The sequence below is a fragment of the Centrocercus urophasianus genome, unplaced genomic scaffold (assembly GCF_019232065.1).
Source record: "Centrocercus urophasianus isolate 14NV4802_14NV808 unplaced genomic scaffold, USGS_Curo_1.0 seq_19, whole genome shotgun sequence".
Classification (NCBI taxonomy): Eukaryota; Metazoa; Chordata; class Aves; order Galliformes; family Phasianidae; genus Centrocercus; species Centrocercus urophasianus.
This window is the reverse complement of record NW_024884744.1, coordinates 18,277,776-18,293,994: the sequence shown is the minus strand read 5'-3', so window position 1 is coordinate 18,293,994 and position 16,219 is coordinate 18,277,776. Positions and strand designations below refer to the sequence as shown.

Below are 16,219 nucleotides of genomic sequence, written 5' to 3'. Positions count from 1 at the left end.
AAAACAAACTGTACCTAATTATTAAAAATAATAATAATAATCAGACCACTTCAGACCACAGCAATGTACTGTTGTGACTTAACTCTAAAACAGTGATGAAAATTAACCACACGTGCAAATTCATACACTATTTTAGTGACTCAACATGTCAGTGAAGTAACTGTAGAAACAAATGGCTCACAGTTGTTCCTGGTGCAGAGTTCATTTGTGAATTCAGATGCATCTGAAAGCTTTAAGACAGGGATGATCTCTAAGGAAATAATAGAGCTCTACAGCACTGGGGGTTTGCTGTTAGTTTTGAATTTGCTTTATTTATTGTGCAGTAATAGCTAAAATAATTTTTGTCCTTTGCTGATTTGCAAAGGAGAATTTCTAGTGACAACATTAACAGTCTTCTGCTTTATAGAGTCACTGAGGTTGAAAAAGACCTCTAAGATCATCAGTTCTAACCATCAACCATCTCACTATGCCCACTAACCATGTCCCTCAGTGCCACATCTCCGTGGTTCTTGAACACCTCCAGGGAAGGTGCATCCACCACCTCTCTTGGCAACTTATTCCAATGCATTACCACTCTTTCTGAGAATAATTTTTTCCTAATATCCAACCAAAACCTTCCCTGACACAACTTAAGGTCACTACCTCATGCTCCTTCCTGGAAGGATTTGTTAGTTCCATGTTTTCCGACAATTAGATTCTTCCAAATGGGATCTTATTGCTACAGAATGTCAGTTTAGCCAACACCAGAGCAAGTTTTTCAATCAGTTTAACTACACACTGTTTGACACAGTCCCAACAAAACCCAATCTAACCAAACTAAAATTCTGTGCCAACCTATTTTCATGCCATCTTTAACTCCTTGAAGTTATGGGCCTTTCATAGCTTACGTTTACCTGTACAAACTTAACAGTAATACATGGCTGGCGCAGACATGGATGGGCTGCTGTGTTTCTGTCTGGGAAAGTACGTGTTCTTGTGTGTAGCCAGAAAGCTGGATATGTAAGCTATACTGCAACACCTCCTGCCAAGATTTTTACTTTTCCTTTAGCGAAATAAGAGTGCCAGGTTCTGTAACTCTTTCAGAAGCATGCACTAATTATGCCAGGAGAAGTTCAGAGAAAAAAGGCCAGTTTACTTCCAACGGTAACAAAAATATCAAATAAGTGTCCTTCAGAATTAGGTTCTCAGCCTCTTACAAGTAAATTGTCATGCCTGTGAGGTGACAGGTCTATTCAAAAGGAAACCCTGGTTAGATAACACTGATTAGAGACCTACTTAGTTCGGAGATGCACACACTCGATAAGGGACTTCAGTTTCAGACCTGTTGCCCAATAACTGTATTTCCTTCAGATTTCTAGCTGATCTTCTCTTCGGTCACTGTTCCCCACCTCCAGGTTAATTTTATCCTTGCTCTCATTCTGCTAATCTCACTTTCACAGGGAAACAAAGCTGCTCCATGGAAGGAAAGAAGGTCATGATACCATAGAACTGATAGAGTGAAAAGCTAATTAGTCTGTTGACAGAGAGGTGTCTCTACTGTGTTAATAGACATTTGCATACCTGGGGATGGAAATGTTACAGAAGGGTGTTTCCAGCTCTCTGAAATTTCAGGGGGAATAGAATCAACTCTTAACAAGACCAAATAGGCTTCCCTTACTGCCAGGGAACAGTCACTGTTTTAACGAAGATGTTGCTCTTACCTGAGACCTTCCTTATTCAGTAAAAACATGATCATAGCCAATTAAATGGCTGCAGTCTAACTTAGGCTCACTGCATTCTAGAACTATCAATTTTAAAATGATTTCTCATGCTATTTGTAATAATTGCGCAGTAATGAGTAATAGTGAATTGGTGGTAAGAAAAAAAATCACATATAAAAGGAATTAGCATTTTGAGATGTGTTAATTTTGTGAAGAAAGTTCTGCTTTGAACACATCTCTGTTCCCAAATGTGATTTTCATGTATTACTGGCAATATCCTACAAGGGCTCTCCCTTATTACTAAATATTTACGCTGCTCATCAGCCAAAGATAATACCCTGCATTTAAAGTCCTGGGAACACATTTAATTAAATACTCTCATCAGTTTATTATGACTGTGTTGACCATATGCTGTGCTAAATACGTACATGGAGGAAAAACAGAGGAACCTTAAGACATCATCTTTAATTTGATCATCGCTTGTTACGCTAGTAATAACTGATTTATTTTCTCCAGTATCTTATATTCACGCCAAATACAAGGCCCAAAGCACCCAAATTCTTAAGCCAATTAGTACAGCCAAATGATTTCTGTGACAAAAAATTTGCCAGAAAGAGTTGCATTATTGCCATAATTTTTATAAATTGCAGTCTTCACAACACCCAGTTGTGGTGATTCGTGTGAGGTCTCTGTTACTCAGAAAAGTAGCACAATGCAGATTCCTTTTCTGAGATATCAACATTCCAGATTTTTTAGATCCTTTCCCCTTGCTGTCATCTTTTGCAAAGGCTGTGGCTTAGATGAGCTCAGCACAATGCAGGGATATTGATTCACGTGTTAACCACTGACCAAGCTTTGCAGACAGTCAGACAGATTTGCCTGAAGGATGAGGCAGGGTGTTGGCATACACATTTTAGGTTCACAAATTAAAATTGAGGATAACACCCTAAAGCCAACTGTCTAATATATGCTTGTGTTAGGTGATGAGTTATTCCAACATTTCACAGCTACAAGGACTACAAATATACATGCTTAAATACAGAGCACTGAAGTAATTAAACAACTCTAAAGAAAACAATCTCCTTTTGGGGTAACTTCCCTGTATTGAACAAAACGTTACCAACTGTAGTTCCATACTGTTTAGGTTTTTTCTCAGAAAGAGATTAATTTGACTATTTGAAACTACCTACAATCTTTATCCTAAAAAAGTTTTGATTATGGAATTAAAGCAAATTCAGGTATAAAAATTATCTTACATATTTTTTAATTTAATCTTTACAGTGACATTAACATTATAGTGTAAAAATACATACGTCATTTACGTCATTTAAATTCTTAATTTGCATCAAACTACTCTGGATTGAAATTAACAGATCAGTAAAAACTGCAGAAAACTCATCATATGAAATACTAATTATAGTTAGTAACTAAAAATACATTCAGTACAATGTATCAAAAGACTGTACTGCACTAAAAGACAAGTTTTAAAAAAGAAGTATTCTCTTCATTTTCTGGATAGGACTGACCATACCATTATTCACAAGATTTCAGAATTACCAGGCCTCGGGTGCTTACAAAAATTCCTCTTCATCTGCTGAAAAACTTTCTTTTTGCACAACTAACTGGTGCAAAAATCAGCTCTTCGATCTGCTTTTGTCACAAAATGGTTGAAGAATTGGTTGAAAAATTGGTTGAAGAATTGTCCGAATTGGTTGAAGAAAAATACTTCAACAATCCAGCACTCAGCTGAATTTCAAATCATTTAAAGGTATACATAAACAAACTGCTCTTACAAAAAGTACCAGATTCTAGTTAACAATCCTTATCCTCCATCAGCCCCTTGTGTTTGCTTCTTAATCCAATCCCTTTGAGAGCCTTCAGTTTTGCCCCGGGTATTAAAAAACAAACAACAACAACGTTAAAACAAACAAAATCCCAAAACAAAGAAAAGTTTCACCAGAGAAATCAAATCCTGGTTAACTGAAACAAGGCTGGATTAATGAAAATCCCCAAAGCATACTAGGCTATGGGAAGGAGGAAACATGACAAAACAAAGCTTTGCTCAGTGCCTGGGCAATTAAACTTGTTCACTTCAAGAATGAAGTGATAAAGGCTCTGAAAATGCAGTCAGGATCATTGCTGTTGTTTTACCCTCCATATTAGATGGAAACATAGTTTGCCTTGGAAGCTATAGAGGCAACATGTAAATATCTAACAAACATTTCAAAAATTCAGGAGTCCAAGCCCAGTGTACATTTGCACAAGACAATAACGCTAAACATCTTGATCTGCCAGAAAATCCAGATTCAAAAAACTCTATTTTCAGCCTCTAGATCCTTAAGCAAATATCCAAGTCCCATCTCTGAACAGAACTGATGAAGTTCACGCTGACACGGCGCGCTACGTTCAGACTACCCCTCTGTTCTCAGGCAGAGGAGAGAGAACATCCACTATTTCTAACTTTCTGTGTAGGCTGCCAGGATCATGGGCTAAACCCAAAGGAGTAAACAGGCAGCAGCTGGGTAGGGAGTGGGAGGAGAGGATCTAGGCTGAGTTTGACTCAGTCACCCCCCTACTCACTGACTCACATACCAGCGCAGTAGAAACTGCTGCAATTTGTGCTGGTTGCAGTCAGGTATAAATTAGCTCTGATACAGAGGAGCAAGGAGTAGTAAGACTGACGTGCTTTCCCTGCTTTTAAGGAATAATTTTTTGGGATGGAGAATGCTTCCTATGCCTGTCTTTTGAAAAGTCCAAGCTAAAGCCTAGGATTCTTTAGGACTTTCTAGTGACCTGTAAATTACTGCATAGCATTCTCAGGGCTTCACACAGAAATTAACTATTATCATTTCTTGCTCGCAAAGCCACTCTTTAAGCTCTCTCCGTCTTTCCATTCACTGGAAGGCAAAGTATTACCCTTCTACAATTCTGATTGGGATACAGATACAAAAGTTTGGCAAGTATTATTTCTGGAGTTCCTTTTTGTTGAAAAAGCTATACAACAACTATCCCAACTAAATACTGGGAATTAAATCCACCTGGCTACCTCAAATTCAGCCTATCCGCAGCAAAATTAAATGCACTGGTAGAGCTTTTATTATTATTTTATTATTCTTTGGTCCTGCATGTTTTCTGTGTGAGTCATCGTGCTGTGCCAGTACTGTAACGCAGGCCTGGCACAACAGGTTTCAGACATACAGTACCTTAGGCACTGCACTACCTGGAACCTCGAGCATGGATGGCATCATGGAGTTCCAAAGAGGAAAGAAAGTACATGGCGGTTCCCTAGGTAACAAAGAGATACTACTAACAAAAAGAGGAACACAGAAGTAAATAAATAAGTGCTTGCAGTAAATGGCCGCAAGCATAACTAACACTACTGGATACTGCAGAGAACAGAGTGGAGCAGAGCATGTAAATTCATGTATCTTGTGTCAGGGAGGAAACAGGGAAAATTCTTCCCCTAATTAGATGAAATGATGTGCTTTTAAGCAGCCAGGATCACCCTGCCTCCCAGCCCTCTTCCTCTTCTTACCTCCTAACTACTTTCGCAACATTTTCACATTACAGCTACTAAGTAACAGGAGGTTTGCAGAAAGTGAGTCACTCTCATGTGGCTGACAGGCCGGAGTGCAAGAGGGAGATTAGTGACCTGACATTGCACAGCCCCAAATATGTTGTACTGCCAGATAACCAACAAGGCCACTGAATGTAGCAAAACTTAATAAACTATAAGTACTTTAAAAGGATGTAATTATAGTCATGGTTTATAATTATCACAGATAGAAGAGGTAAGCTAAAAAGAGTGGTATACGTTAGATGCACAGCAGACGTGGCATTAGGCATTCCATATAGATAAGGTATTCCCTTAGTTAACTAGCCAATAATTAAATTAGATTTTATGTCACAATATGAAAGTGATGGGCTTTGGACTGACAGCAAAAATTTTTCTACTAAGAAAAAGGGAAGTGGTACAAAGCCACAGAAGGTTAGTTAATTACCAGTGTGAGCAACAGATTTTGACAGAATTGGGAATATTGTGGCAAGAGACATCCTTTTGACTGATGTTTTACTATTTTTTTTTTTTTTTTTTTAACAGAATAATGGAAGATAGATCCATCTGAAAAAGGCCTCAGGAGGTCATCTTTGCCATTACCTTATCTCCAGGCAGGACTGACCTCTGAATTTGAAACAGGTTTGTCTGTCTCAATCTTGTCTGTTGTTTTTGTTGTTGTTTATTTGTTTGCTTTTCCTAAAAGAGATCTGCATCAGATGTTTTGATGGTTTGTTTTTTCTAACTCAAGCAAAGCTGATAGCAACAGACTGCCATCCATCTTTACAAGTACGTTTTGTAATACTTAGATTTAGGCCCATAAGTGAGGGCCAACCAAAGCACATCCATAGAATAGACTGAATCAACTATAGAATAAACACTGACTATATAGAATAAAAACACTTGTGAGTATGAAAAATTTTAGTGCCTGCACATATTAGACAACTGCAATTCAGAGCTGTTCTCTCCATTTTTAAATTGTTATACTCTGGGATGCTTAGTTATTGGTAGATACTCTGAGAATGCCTTCATTTCACAAGTTTGTTGTATCATTTTGTACTTTCATTTTGGTTTTTTTTTTGTTTGTTTTTAAGAACTTTAGCTCAGCCTTCAATCTTCCAACATGCCATTTTATGTCTAGAACTAACTAGAAATACTACTTACCTACCCACCTGAATGTATGTGCACACAGGTCAGAGACTTTTATTGAACACAGTAAGATTATTCTCCACCTACCTTTGAAAATAAAAAGCGGCTAATTTGGCACAGGCTTGGCTTTTACTTGGGAAAAATGCCCTGATGAGCTGCATAATATGAAAGGCTGTCTAATCATGCAAATTCAGAGCATTCTGTCAAATGAATATGCCTGAATCACACACACCGAGTTTAACTCACACTGAAAAAAATGATAGCAATTGCAGTGCTCTGTCATTTTAAGAAAGTAATTACAGTAAAATATTACTGTCACAACTCCACATTGTATCAGGCCATGTCCAAAGGGCTTCTAATAGTAGGGTATAACTCCTCCTTACCGTTTTAGATGTCTTCTGGTGCAACTGTCGATGTTCAAGAATAAAGAATGCTTTCACTTAATTCGTTAAGGGAAAAAAAAAGGAACATATGAAGAAGACATTAAACTATTCTGACTACCTTGTATGAACGAATGCACTGAGTTGAACAAAAGAAAGCAGATGCAGACCCGCATCTTCTAATTGTTACTTTTATTAACTTGTCAGTTATTACCTTGAAGATATGAATTGGATTCATTTAGACATTTCTGTTTTACCACAGAATGAAGCACAAGATTCAGTAACAGGTGCCAATAATAAAAAAAAAAAGTCTGTTAGTAATGGCTTGCTTTATTTTTATCCTTTCTAGGTTAGCTTGCTTGGAAAAAAAAAAAAAAAAGCATCAAAGCAGGACAAATACTCCATCCACTGGCCTATTTGTAGAACAAACTTTCATGACACATTGTCATAACTCTCTATTTTGTGTTTTCCTGCCATTTTGTGGCAAGTGTCCCCAGGGAGGTTTTTTTATTGGTACCAAACTGAATCTTATTCCTTCCACTTGTCTAAAACATCAGCAATATTCAAATTATTCCATTTATGTCCTAGCTTACAATTTCATTAATTAAAAAAAAAAAAAACAAAAAAACAAAAAAACACAACAACAACAAAAACATTTGCAGACTATATTATGAACTGTTCCATGAGGACTCAAACCAATAAAGCTTGGATTCACACCCAAATTGCTACATTACTCCCCAGTCAAACAAGTACCATCAGCTTACCTCCCTTACCATTTTGCAAGACCAGCAGTGTTGCCAGTTCCAGCCACATCCACTGCCCTTCCCCACCCTTCCACATCTAGTGAACATCAGACAGCATACAGAACATTTGCTAGTGGTGAAGCCTGGACTATCCCCACATATGGCTGGAGACAGTAAGAAAGATCTCCTGAGCTTCCCTGGGAGACTTTCCCTCTGCTGGAAATGGTAATCTGGGTCTCATGTCTACCTAGCTACTGATATTGCAGCAACATTTAGGAATTCGAGTCTATGAGGTCTTCAACACTCCTCCACATTTAGCAGAACAGTGAAGATGCAGTCACATAAGTTGAACTTCCTTGAGAGCACAGACTCCATTTAAAAGACTTGCATCCATACACTTCTTTTTCAGCCTCTAGTTTTGCTATTGCTATTCTAACACATCATAGTTCTCTGGTAGACGAAGAGGCTTCATTTTCAGTAAAAGTGATACAACAAAGGAGCAGGCAATCATTCAGCTCTCAAAGGACATAGCTGCTTCTGTTCTTTTCTTCTGCATTGTCTCAACTGTCCTGAATGAAATGAGAACATGAAAAACATGGAGCATTTTGAAAGTACAACTAAAAGCATCGAACTCAAATGTCTGTGTTGATTTAACTTTAGAATAAAATTCCAAATATTTTTGCCTGAAAATCTATATGTACGTCCGGTGAATAACAATAATTAGTCCAAACACATTAAGAAAAACCCTCCTGCAGGATTGTGGTGAAACTGTTCAAAGCTCAATAATCAGAGTACTTTGAATTTTCTTACAAACAGCAGTTCCAATGGGCTTCTGTCTGCAGAACAAACTCTTTCTGTATAATAGCAGCTGAAGAATGTTTAACTTCAAGCTGAAATAAAATGGATGATTGAATATGAATGACTTTCTACATGCCTACTCTACTGACTAACCATTCTCATATGATCAATTAGATGATACATTTTAAGGGGCATTCAGGATTTGTTTTATAACATCCCTTTCAAAAGAGAATGGCAGCAAACGAAGACTCACACGTACAGCAGTTAACATCATCTGCAACTTAGCATTTAACAAACACCAGTAATTTACCATTTGCCCACTTTATGCATACTGTTTTATATTCCAGTTATGTTCTTAATTTTTTCCAAGTATTTTAATAATCCTAGGAAAAACAAATGATAGTTTATATATAAAATTACAATCTGCAGCTGAAAAAAATGCTTGTGGCTTCACTGTTCGTTCAGTTTAGAGCAACTCAGTATCTGCTTCAGAATTTATACAGCAAACATACCAATCCTCAAGCACCATTACTAAGAGGTTTGTTTTTTCTTAGGTCAGGATAATTGATGTGAGAAAAAAGATGCTGACAGAACATACAACTGTGGAGAGAAAAAGAATTCTAAACAAAAAATGGCTTGTAACATCATTTCTCTAATTTTATTCCCCACAAACTCTCCAGTGGAAAACAAAGAGGGAGAACTAGTGGTACTTCATTATTGTTTACAGATAGCACCTCAAAATAAAAATTTCATTTCTTTAGGACAGTAGTTTTAAGTTAATCCAGCAAGAGGTTTACACTGACCAACTGCACAACAGACTTCCCAGCAAGGACAACTCTGAAGCTATGGATGGATAGTCTGACTACCTGGTATGTGCTATGGAGTGAAATACAGGCTTCTAATCTGCACACAACTGAAACAAACAACCTCCAAAGATAGATTTGTACCAAAAAAAAAAAAAAAAAAAAAAAAAGAGAAAACCTGTAGCAGAAAAAAAGACATGGATGTTTAAGAGTTTCTAATTGGGTGAATGAATCCTCATAGGTAACACATGCCTTCTGCAGTAAATTAAGAGGTTTATAGGGCAGTAGTTCAAAAACACATTCATTTCCAGATTTTCTTTAAAATTAATCTGTTACTATCTCTTGGAGACTGAACAGACCTTACAAAGAGCATTGGCTATGAGATCTACACCTTATTCAGTGCCTGAGTATTCCACACGCTGAATTTATTTTGCTACATTGGTGGTACAGACAACCCAAATGTATTTCAACCCATGGAAAACTTACTCTTTCTATTCACTATCAGGGCAAGCCCTGATACTTTTGCTTGAGTGATTATTTTTTTTTGTAATTTGTGAACATCCAACCAAATCTCTTGAGATCAAGAAGAGAGTAAATGCACTCCTGCAACAGCTATTGCAGGAGAAGAGTTGTTTATAGTGGGATTCCCATTATTGCTTCTATTTGTAATTATCCTTGTAACTATCCTTGTAACTATTTAACTCCCATCCAATTAAGCACAAATTCTGGATAATGAGACACCTCAACTTACAGTGTCTGTAATGCAGATGAATCTCTATCACTGTTTTTTTTTTTCAGCTGTTAGCTTACAGGGACAAGGAGCATCTCTTGCAATATTTGTATATGATCAAGAAGAGCAGTGCCTCTGAACTCTGTTTTATTGTGGGTCTGTTGTTCCTTTCAAGCAAATATGAAAAACGAAGGAACGCCTAAAACTCTGTCTCAGCCACACTAATCCTGTGAAAGCAATGACTCACCTTGTAATGGCTTTCCATAAATTAGACAGTTAAAAATGGGTAGAAAGCGTGAAACCATTAACACTTCCTGTAGTGTAAATTCTCTCACCCCTTGTGAAGAAATGCATGGCAGTAAAAATAAAAGATGAAGGTGTCAGCACCCATCACGTTTAGATAAGTTGTTAATAATTCAAGTCTTCCTCCTTTGGAGCGTACAGTTTTAGAATGAATCATTCTTTATTTCCTTTTTCAAATGAAAATTGAGGCTGTTTTGTTCAGAGATTCTATGTGTTTTCTTCCCAGCTATTAAAAGAAGAGATTAAAATGGCTAATTACATGTGATGCCAGCATCATCCCACAGTAGCACTGTGCTGTAGCAGTGTTTGGTATGTGGTCATCTTCCATGCATCAGCACAGAAATGAAAATGATTGGTGATAAAACTGTCAACACTGGAAATAAAAGCAATACAAACTTTGTGAATCAGAAAGATGTGGAAGAAAGGGGGACAGTGCACTTTTGTACCTGTGAATAGTCTTTGGGAGTAGCACTCCCTCTCACTTCACAGAGCAGGTCAGTCACCTCAGCCTGGCAAGAATAGCATGTGCTGGCAGGGCTCCACTCTGGTTACTGCTTTGTAGAAGTAAGTGATAAAATACAAGCTGAAAACTGTTGTTTCAGATGCCAAGTTTAGATACTTGGCTGCTATACTAAGACTGGTGGTTAAATAAATAAATGAAGCCTTTATTCAACATCCTATTTTATTACTTTTGAAGGAATTAAGGAAACTTGCTAACTACAAGGTGCCAGTCTACTAGCCTTTATATACACAAATCTCTATAAGGCCCAGAATCTAACTGACAATCATCAATTGCAGAAGAGTTTGGTTAAGCTCCACAACCCTAAATATCTATTTCAGATGCTAAAAGCAAAAGATATAACCAGATGCCAGGCATAAAGTGCATAATCTCATTAATCTCATGATACAAAAAGACTATAGCAGTGCCATTCTCCTTGAAAAGGTGAGAGAATCATGAGGGCCTCATACTCAGAATTGGCAAAAGCCTCAATACCCTGACAATTCTTTACAGACTGCTTAAATTAGCCATTTTCAATTACTGCCTCTGTATTTCTTTGTATCCTGTTATCAGGAACTCTGAATATCACTCAGGTCAAGGTCTCTTGCCTGCTCATTACATCACAAGAAGTTTTTCCAGTGCTCATCACACATGAACATTTCCTGATTCATGAGGAGGGTTTCTCTCTTTCCCCCTTTCATAAACTCTAGGTATTTTGTACTCTAGCAGGACCTTATCAGGCTGCTGAAGTGACTTTAAGAGTTACTACACACAGTTAGCCTAAGAGGGTCTGGCTGCATTACGGGATGCATTAGTCTGTAGTCCAGCAGCACAGAATGCTGCTGCAGAGGAGGATTACAACCCACAGGCTATGTTGACACCATGTATGTGGAGTCTGGGCGAAGCATGAGGAAAGAAATCTCTACTCCCACTCAGAGAGCTTTAGCTACAAAAAGCTACAACATATAATCTCAGGTATTTAGCTAGCCATCTAACTGTATCTCCAGCAAAAAACACTGGTCTATTTTCCTCTTTTATGTTGAAACCTATTATTTCCTTCAGGTATTTTTTTTAAACGTTAATCCATTAACTTTATGTGCTTTGATCTTTCCATAGGGAATTTATTTTCTCTCTTCAAAGACAGAAAGAGAAGATACTTTCCCCATTCTCCCCAGCCCATAGCTTATATTCTCTTCACGTCACAGCATGACTGCTTTTTTCTTCTTCCCTTTTTCTTCTTCTCTTTTTTTCTTTTTAATTTATTAACATTTAAGAAATCAAATTTCAATTTAGAAGTGAGACTGACGGGTTTATTCCTGATGACAAAAGGTGAATGTGGTCTCTGATGAAAAATCTGGAAGACATTATGCACACACTGCTGGAGCAAACACTCAACGAAAGGTTTGTTGAAGCAGAGCAGCTGAGGGAGAGCAAAGATACTCAAAGGTAGTCACAGACCAAAGGTGAGGAAAGAGGCAAAAAAGAGCAAGGCAGAGTTAACTGTTTTACCCCAGTAACCCACTTTCCCCATATACGAGCCTTACTGGGTATCTCCTCCTACCAGCACCACGCTATTGCAACCTACTGCTCCTCTATTATTAAACTAGTGTTTATTAACAGATGCATCACCGAGCACCCAGCATGCTTGTAGGAGTTACAGAAAATCATGAGTAACAAAAGTCATCACCCTGAAGCCATCATCCTAGACAAACAGTGAGCAAAAGTAGCTGCAGACTGCTTTATTTCCAGGTACCTTGAGAGAAAAAAAAACAAAAACAAAACCTCAGAAAGAAGGTAGAAGTTTCAACTTCTTAGAAAATGTGTCCATTTCTGGAACGTTGTGACAGAGACACAGTCTCACACCAACTCAGTTCTGTGAGACAAATTTGGAGCACATCAGCAGCAAAGGAAAGATATTATTAAAGCTCTGGGACAAATATAAACTCTACTCTCTATTTCTCTGATGCTATAGACAAATGATAAAATATTTGTTAGTGTTTTCTTATCAAACAAGCAACAAGGATGCTTACAAGCTTGCCATAAAGGATACCTATAAACTTGCAATAAGGAGCGGATAAAAAGATAAGCACCAATAACACATCCAATGTAGAGAAAAGCACTACTGGGAAGAAACCTGGATTACCTGAACTGGGACAAACACCACCTCAGTGAACTGAGATGAGGCTCCCAAAAGAGGAAGCTCTTTCCAGTACCATCCAACAGCTAACTTTTCAGTTTTAGATAGTCTGAAAAACAAACAATTAAAACAAATTGCCTATCACAAAGCAACCCATTAATTCACACACATGCGAAAACATCAGCCTCTCCGGATTTTATTTCCAAACAGAACAAAACACTGAGCTGTTAAGAAAAGCATGCTTTGCATCATAGCATCCATATGCAGAGGATAGCCCTTGCATAGCATCATGGAAACATCTAAACTGGGTGTCCACCACACTCACTTGCACAAAACAGCTGCCACTAAAAAACATGAGCAATTTGAAAAAAAAACCTTCATGCTCCTAGCCAGAAATGTTTGTTCCAGTTCTGAATATCTTCTCACCCAGAAATCTCACGCTTCTCTCAGAGTATTAAGATCTTCTCTCAGTTCTTGAAAGGCCAACTTATTTGCTTATGATCTTTGAGTGTTCATTCTGTGTGTTCATCTGAAGAGCGGTTCTATATAAAATCTATGTGGTACATGGAAATACAAAGCACGTTGTTTTCTCTGGAAGGTTTTACTTTTCCAGAAGAACCTGATTTTGGCAGTAACAATAAGGAATTCTTAGTAATTTGGGGGCACTTAGAACTATGTTAACTAAATATAATCCTTGAGTCTTTTTCTTAAGGGAATGCAGAACCAACTACAATATCTTCCTTTCTTTTTTTCCATTTTGAAGACAGAAGGACTGAGACAGCACTGATTTCCTTCTGTGTGTAATACAGTGAGACAGTGTGATGCCTAATGTAGCAATGAGTTGTGCTTGTTCACATTCTACATTCCAGTCTATCCTTAGATTTTCTTTGCTCAGTCTATCTGCATGCATAGTAAAAATAAAGCAGAAACAATCTACTCCATCTCAAAGGCACATGACCCCAATTCAGCCCTGCTCATTGACAGACATGGGTTAGCAACAGGAGTGATGGCATTGCCTCAGTAATTCTTCCTGCCTGAATATAACATAGGATCCTTGCCCTGCTGAAAATGAAGGAATGTGATACATTTCCCTATTTCTCTTCACTATATTCTCAGTGTACACATACAGTACAAACAAAGCTCGTCAACTTTTGTCCAAAAAGCCCTTTAACTAGGAACTGGGAAAGAATGGCTCAGCATGACCATCTCTCTACATCTGCACGTACATAACAATAACATCTAGAGTTAGTTCTAATACTTATGAAAAGAGTTTGGGAAAGAGAAAACCTGAAATTTTAAGTCTTCCTTAAGTGACAGGACTGGGCTGTTGATCTTTTCAATGATCACATGCCTTGCATTTCTGCAAACACCAAGGCATCCACAATGCTGCTGTCTGATGTAGGAAATTAAAGTAAAAGAAGTAGCCGCCACTTCAATGATTCTGATTTTTTCTGAACTGAACCCAAGATAAGAATTTATAAAATAGAGATTGGCAGAGGAAAAAACATATGAAGGTCTTTCTGAAATTCAGAAGTTCTGCTTGGCTTAAAAAAAAAAAAAAAGAGTCAAGGCCCTCATCTTAATTCTTCAAATACTCTAAGTGAATTTTCTTCTGACTTCAGCCTGCAATCAGTCTTGTCCCGCATGAAAGAAAGAAGCCAAGTTTGCTGAGTTTATTCTCTCAATAAGAAAGCCCAGATCAATAAACGCAGACTACTCTACTTGGACCGAATTAGAGGAAATTGTAGCTCAGAGCAGAGGGATTCCCTTTGTTTATTTGAGGAATTACAGCAGTCCTGTTTCCTACCACCACTGGCTGCCTGTTAGGTATATTTCTGCTGTTAGAGCCCAGAAACACAGTGCTGCTATCACAGCACAAACTCAGAGGAAGGCCATATCCAGGGAAGTTAGGCTAGGAGCCCTCCATCCCTTGGAGGTGTAGCTGATGCTCAGAGGTTGATAAATCTAAATGAAGCAGCCTCAGGAAGGGAGAGGTCTCAAACATTGACAGACAAGTCGCATTCACCACGGAGAAGATTCAGGGCAGGCACATTTCAAGTTAGATCATCTGCAGTGAAACAACAGAGAACTGTATTCAGTGTATGAGTCACTGCCTAAGACACCTGGCTGCCAGGGACTGTTACGTGACTGGTGCTGTCAAGAGACAGAATGTTTGTTTGGCATAGCAAGCTGCAAGTGTAAACACCTATATTCGTCTCCTCTTCCCCATACACTTACTGTGTTGCTATCCTTGCCCAGTACTCACAATACTTCTCTACTACCTCTCAAATGAGAGGCATTCCTCATTTATTGCAACTTATTTCACCGTAGGTCCCAGATGTCAATTTTTTTAAAGATATGAAGAAATATTTATCAAACGTTCTCTGTTGTTATTTACAGCAATGACCATCAGTTTCAAAGTAGAAGTTACAGAAATAAACATAAGCCTTTCAGAAGATCTTTTCAACCCAACGTTTTGCAAGTGGTCACATATATCCAGACACCAAAGCACAACTACTCCAATCAGGTTGGATGGGGAACAGCTTCCTTTACTGTCAACCAGATTCACTCCTATAAACAAACAATGACAGAACAAAACCAGACACAAGCAGTATCACCACACTTAATGTAACAAATGAAATGCAGTTTTAACATTTGGCTAGTCACTAGTTAACTTGTCAAATGCTTTTACAATATTTGGAGATTTTTCAGATTCCCTCAGCAGAGTATATAATGCTTAATTAATAGGGAGCAACCTTCTGAGCTACATTTTTTCTACATTTTTTAATGCTTTCCATCAAGTTATGCTGTGCTGCTGCAGCATCTCAGGGTGAAGCTAATTTGTATAGAACTGTATAGCAATATGACATAGAGCCAGTGAGAATCCTCCAAGGATTTCAGATTTAACTTCCTGTGCTGATCTGATCTCTGGGACTCCTTTTTCCTCTGCTGGTTAGCAGCTCATCTTCTAAAGGGCTTTAGTACTAGCAACCATTCAGTGCCTTATAGTGCCTGGAGTACTTGTTACAAGAAGCACCATTTTCTCCAAAACTACTGCAAGTCTCTCCAGAATCTTGATACCTCTTGTACAGTCACAGTTCTAATGGATGCGAAGCTCTGCTCTTCTCCCTGAGAACAGTATTTCCTTTCCCAAGGTGCAGACCACCTCTTGATTCATCCACACTCCTTATCTGACACATTAAACTAATGCATTTCCTTCCCTTAATGCCTGATTCTGGAACTGTTGCTTTATTCTAAGTCAAAGTCCCTTCGTTCTTCACAGTATATGTCACTACCCTTACTCCTCATGAGATAACAGTGGGGAGAATGGGCTCAGGACTGAGAAGAGGCTTTACTTCTAAAACTATATCGAAGAAGGTCCCCAGCAACCAGCTTTCTGGAAGTCAGCAGTGAAAACAGTATC

At 38.1% G+C, this 16,219-nt stretch overlaps 1 protein-coding gene and 1 long non-coding RNA gene across 5 annotated transcripts in view; one reads left to right on the top strand and one right to left on the bottom strand.

Annotated features, from left to right (window-relative positions):
- The window catches only part of LOC122161292 (vesicle-associated membrane protein 2-like), a 37,231-nt gene that overhangs the window by 11,687 nt on the left and 9,325 nt on the right, over positions 1–16,219 (bottom strand). The window lies entirely within an intron of this gene.
- The window catches only part of LOC122161293, a 51,748-nt gene that overhangs the window by 33,022 nt on the left and 2,507 nt on the right, over positions 1–16,219 (top strand). Inside the window, exons 3-4 of one of the 3 annotated variants that reach the window (XR_006169145.1) lie at positions 5,800–5,895; positions 9,085–9,192. This is a non-coding gene — a long non-coding RNA (uncharacterized LOC122161293). Of the gene's footprint in view, positions 1–5,799; positions 5,896–6,793; positions 7,118–9,084; positions 9,193–16,219 lie in introns of those variants that run through there. The other 2 variants (XR_006169146.1, XR_006169144.1) reach the window with 2 other exon arrangements.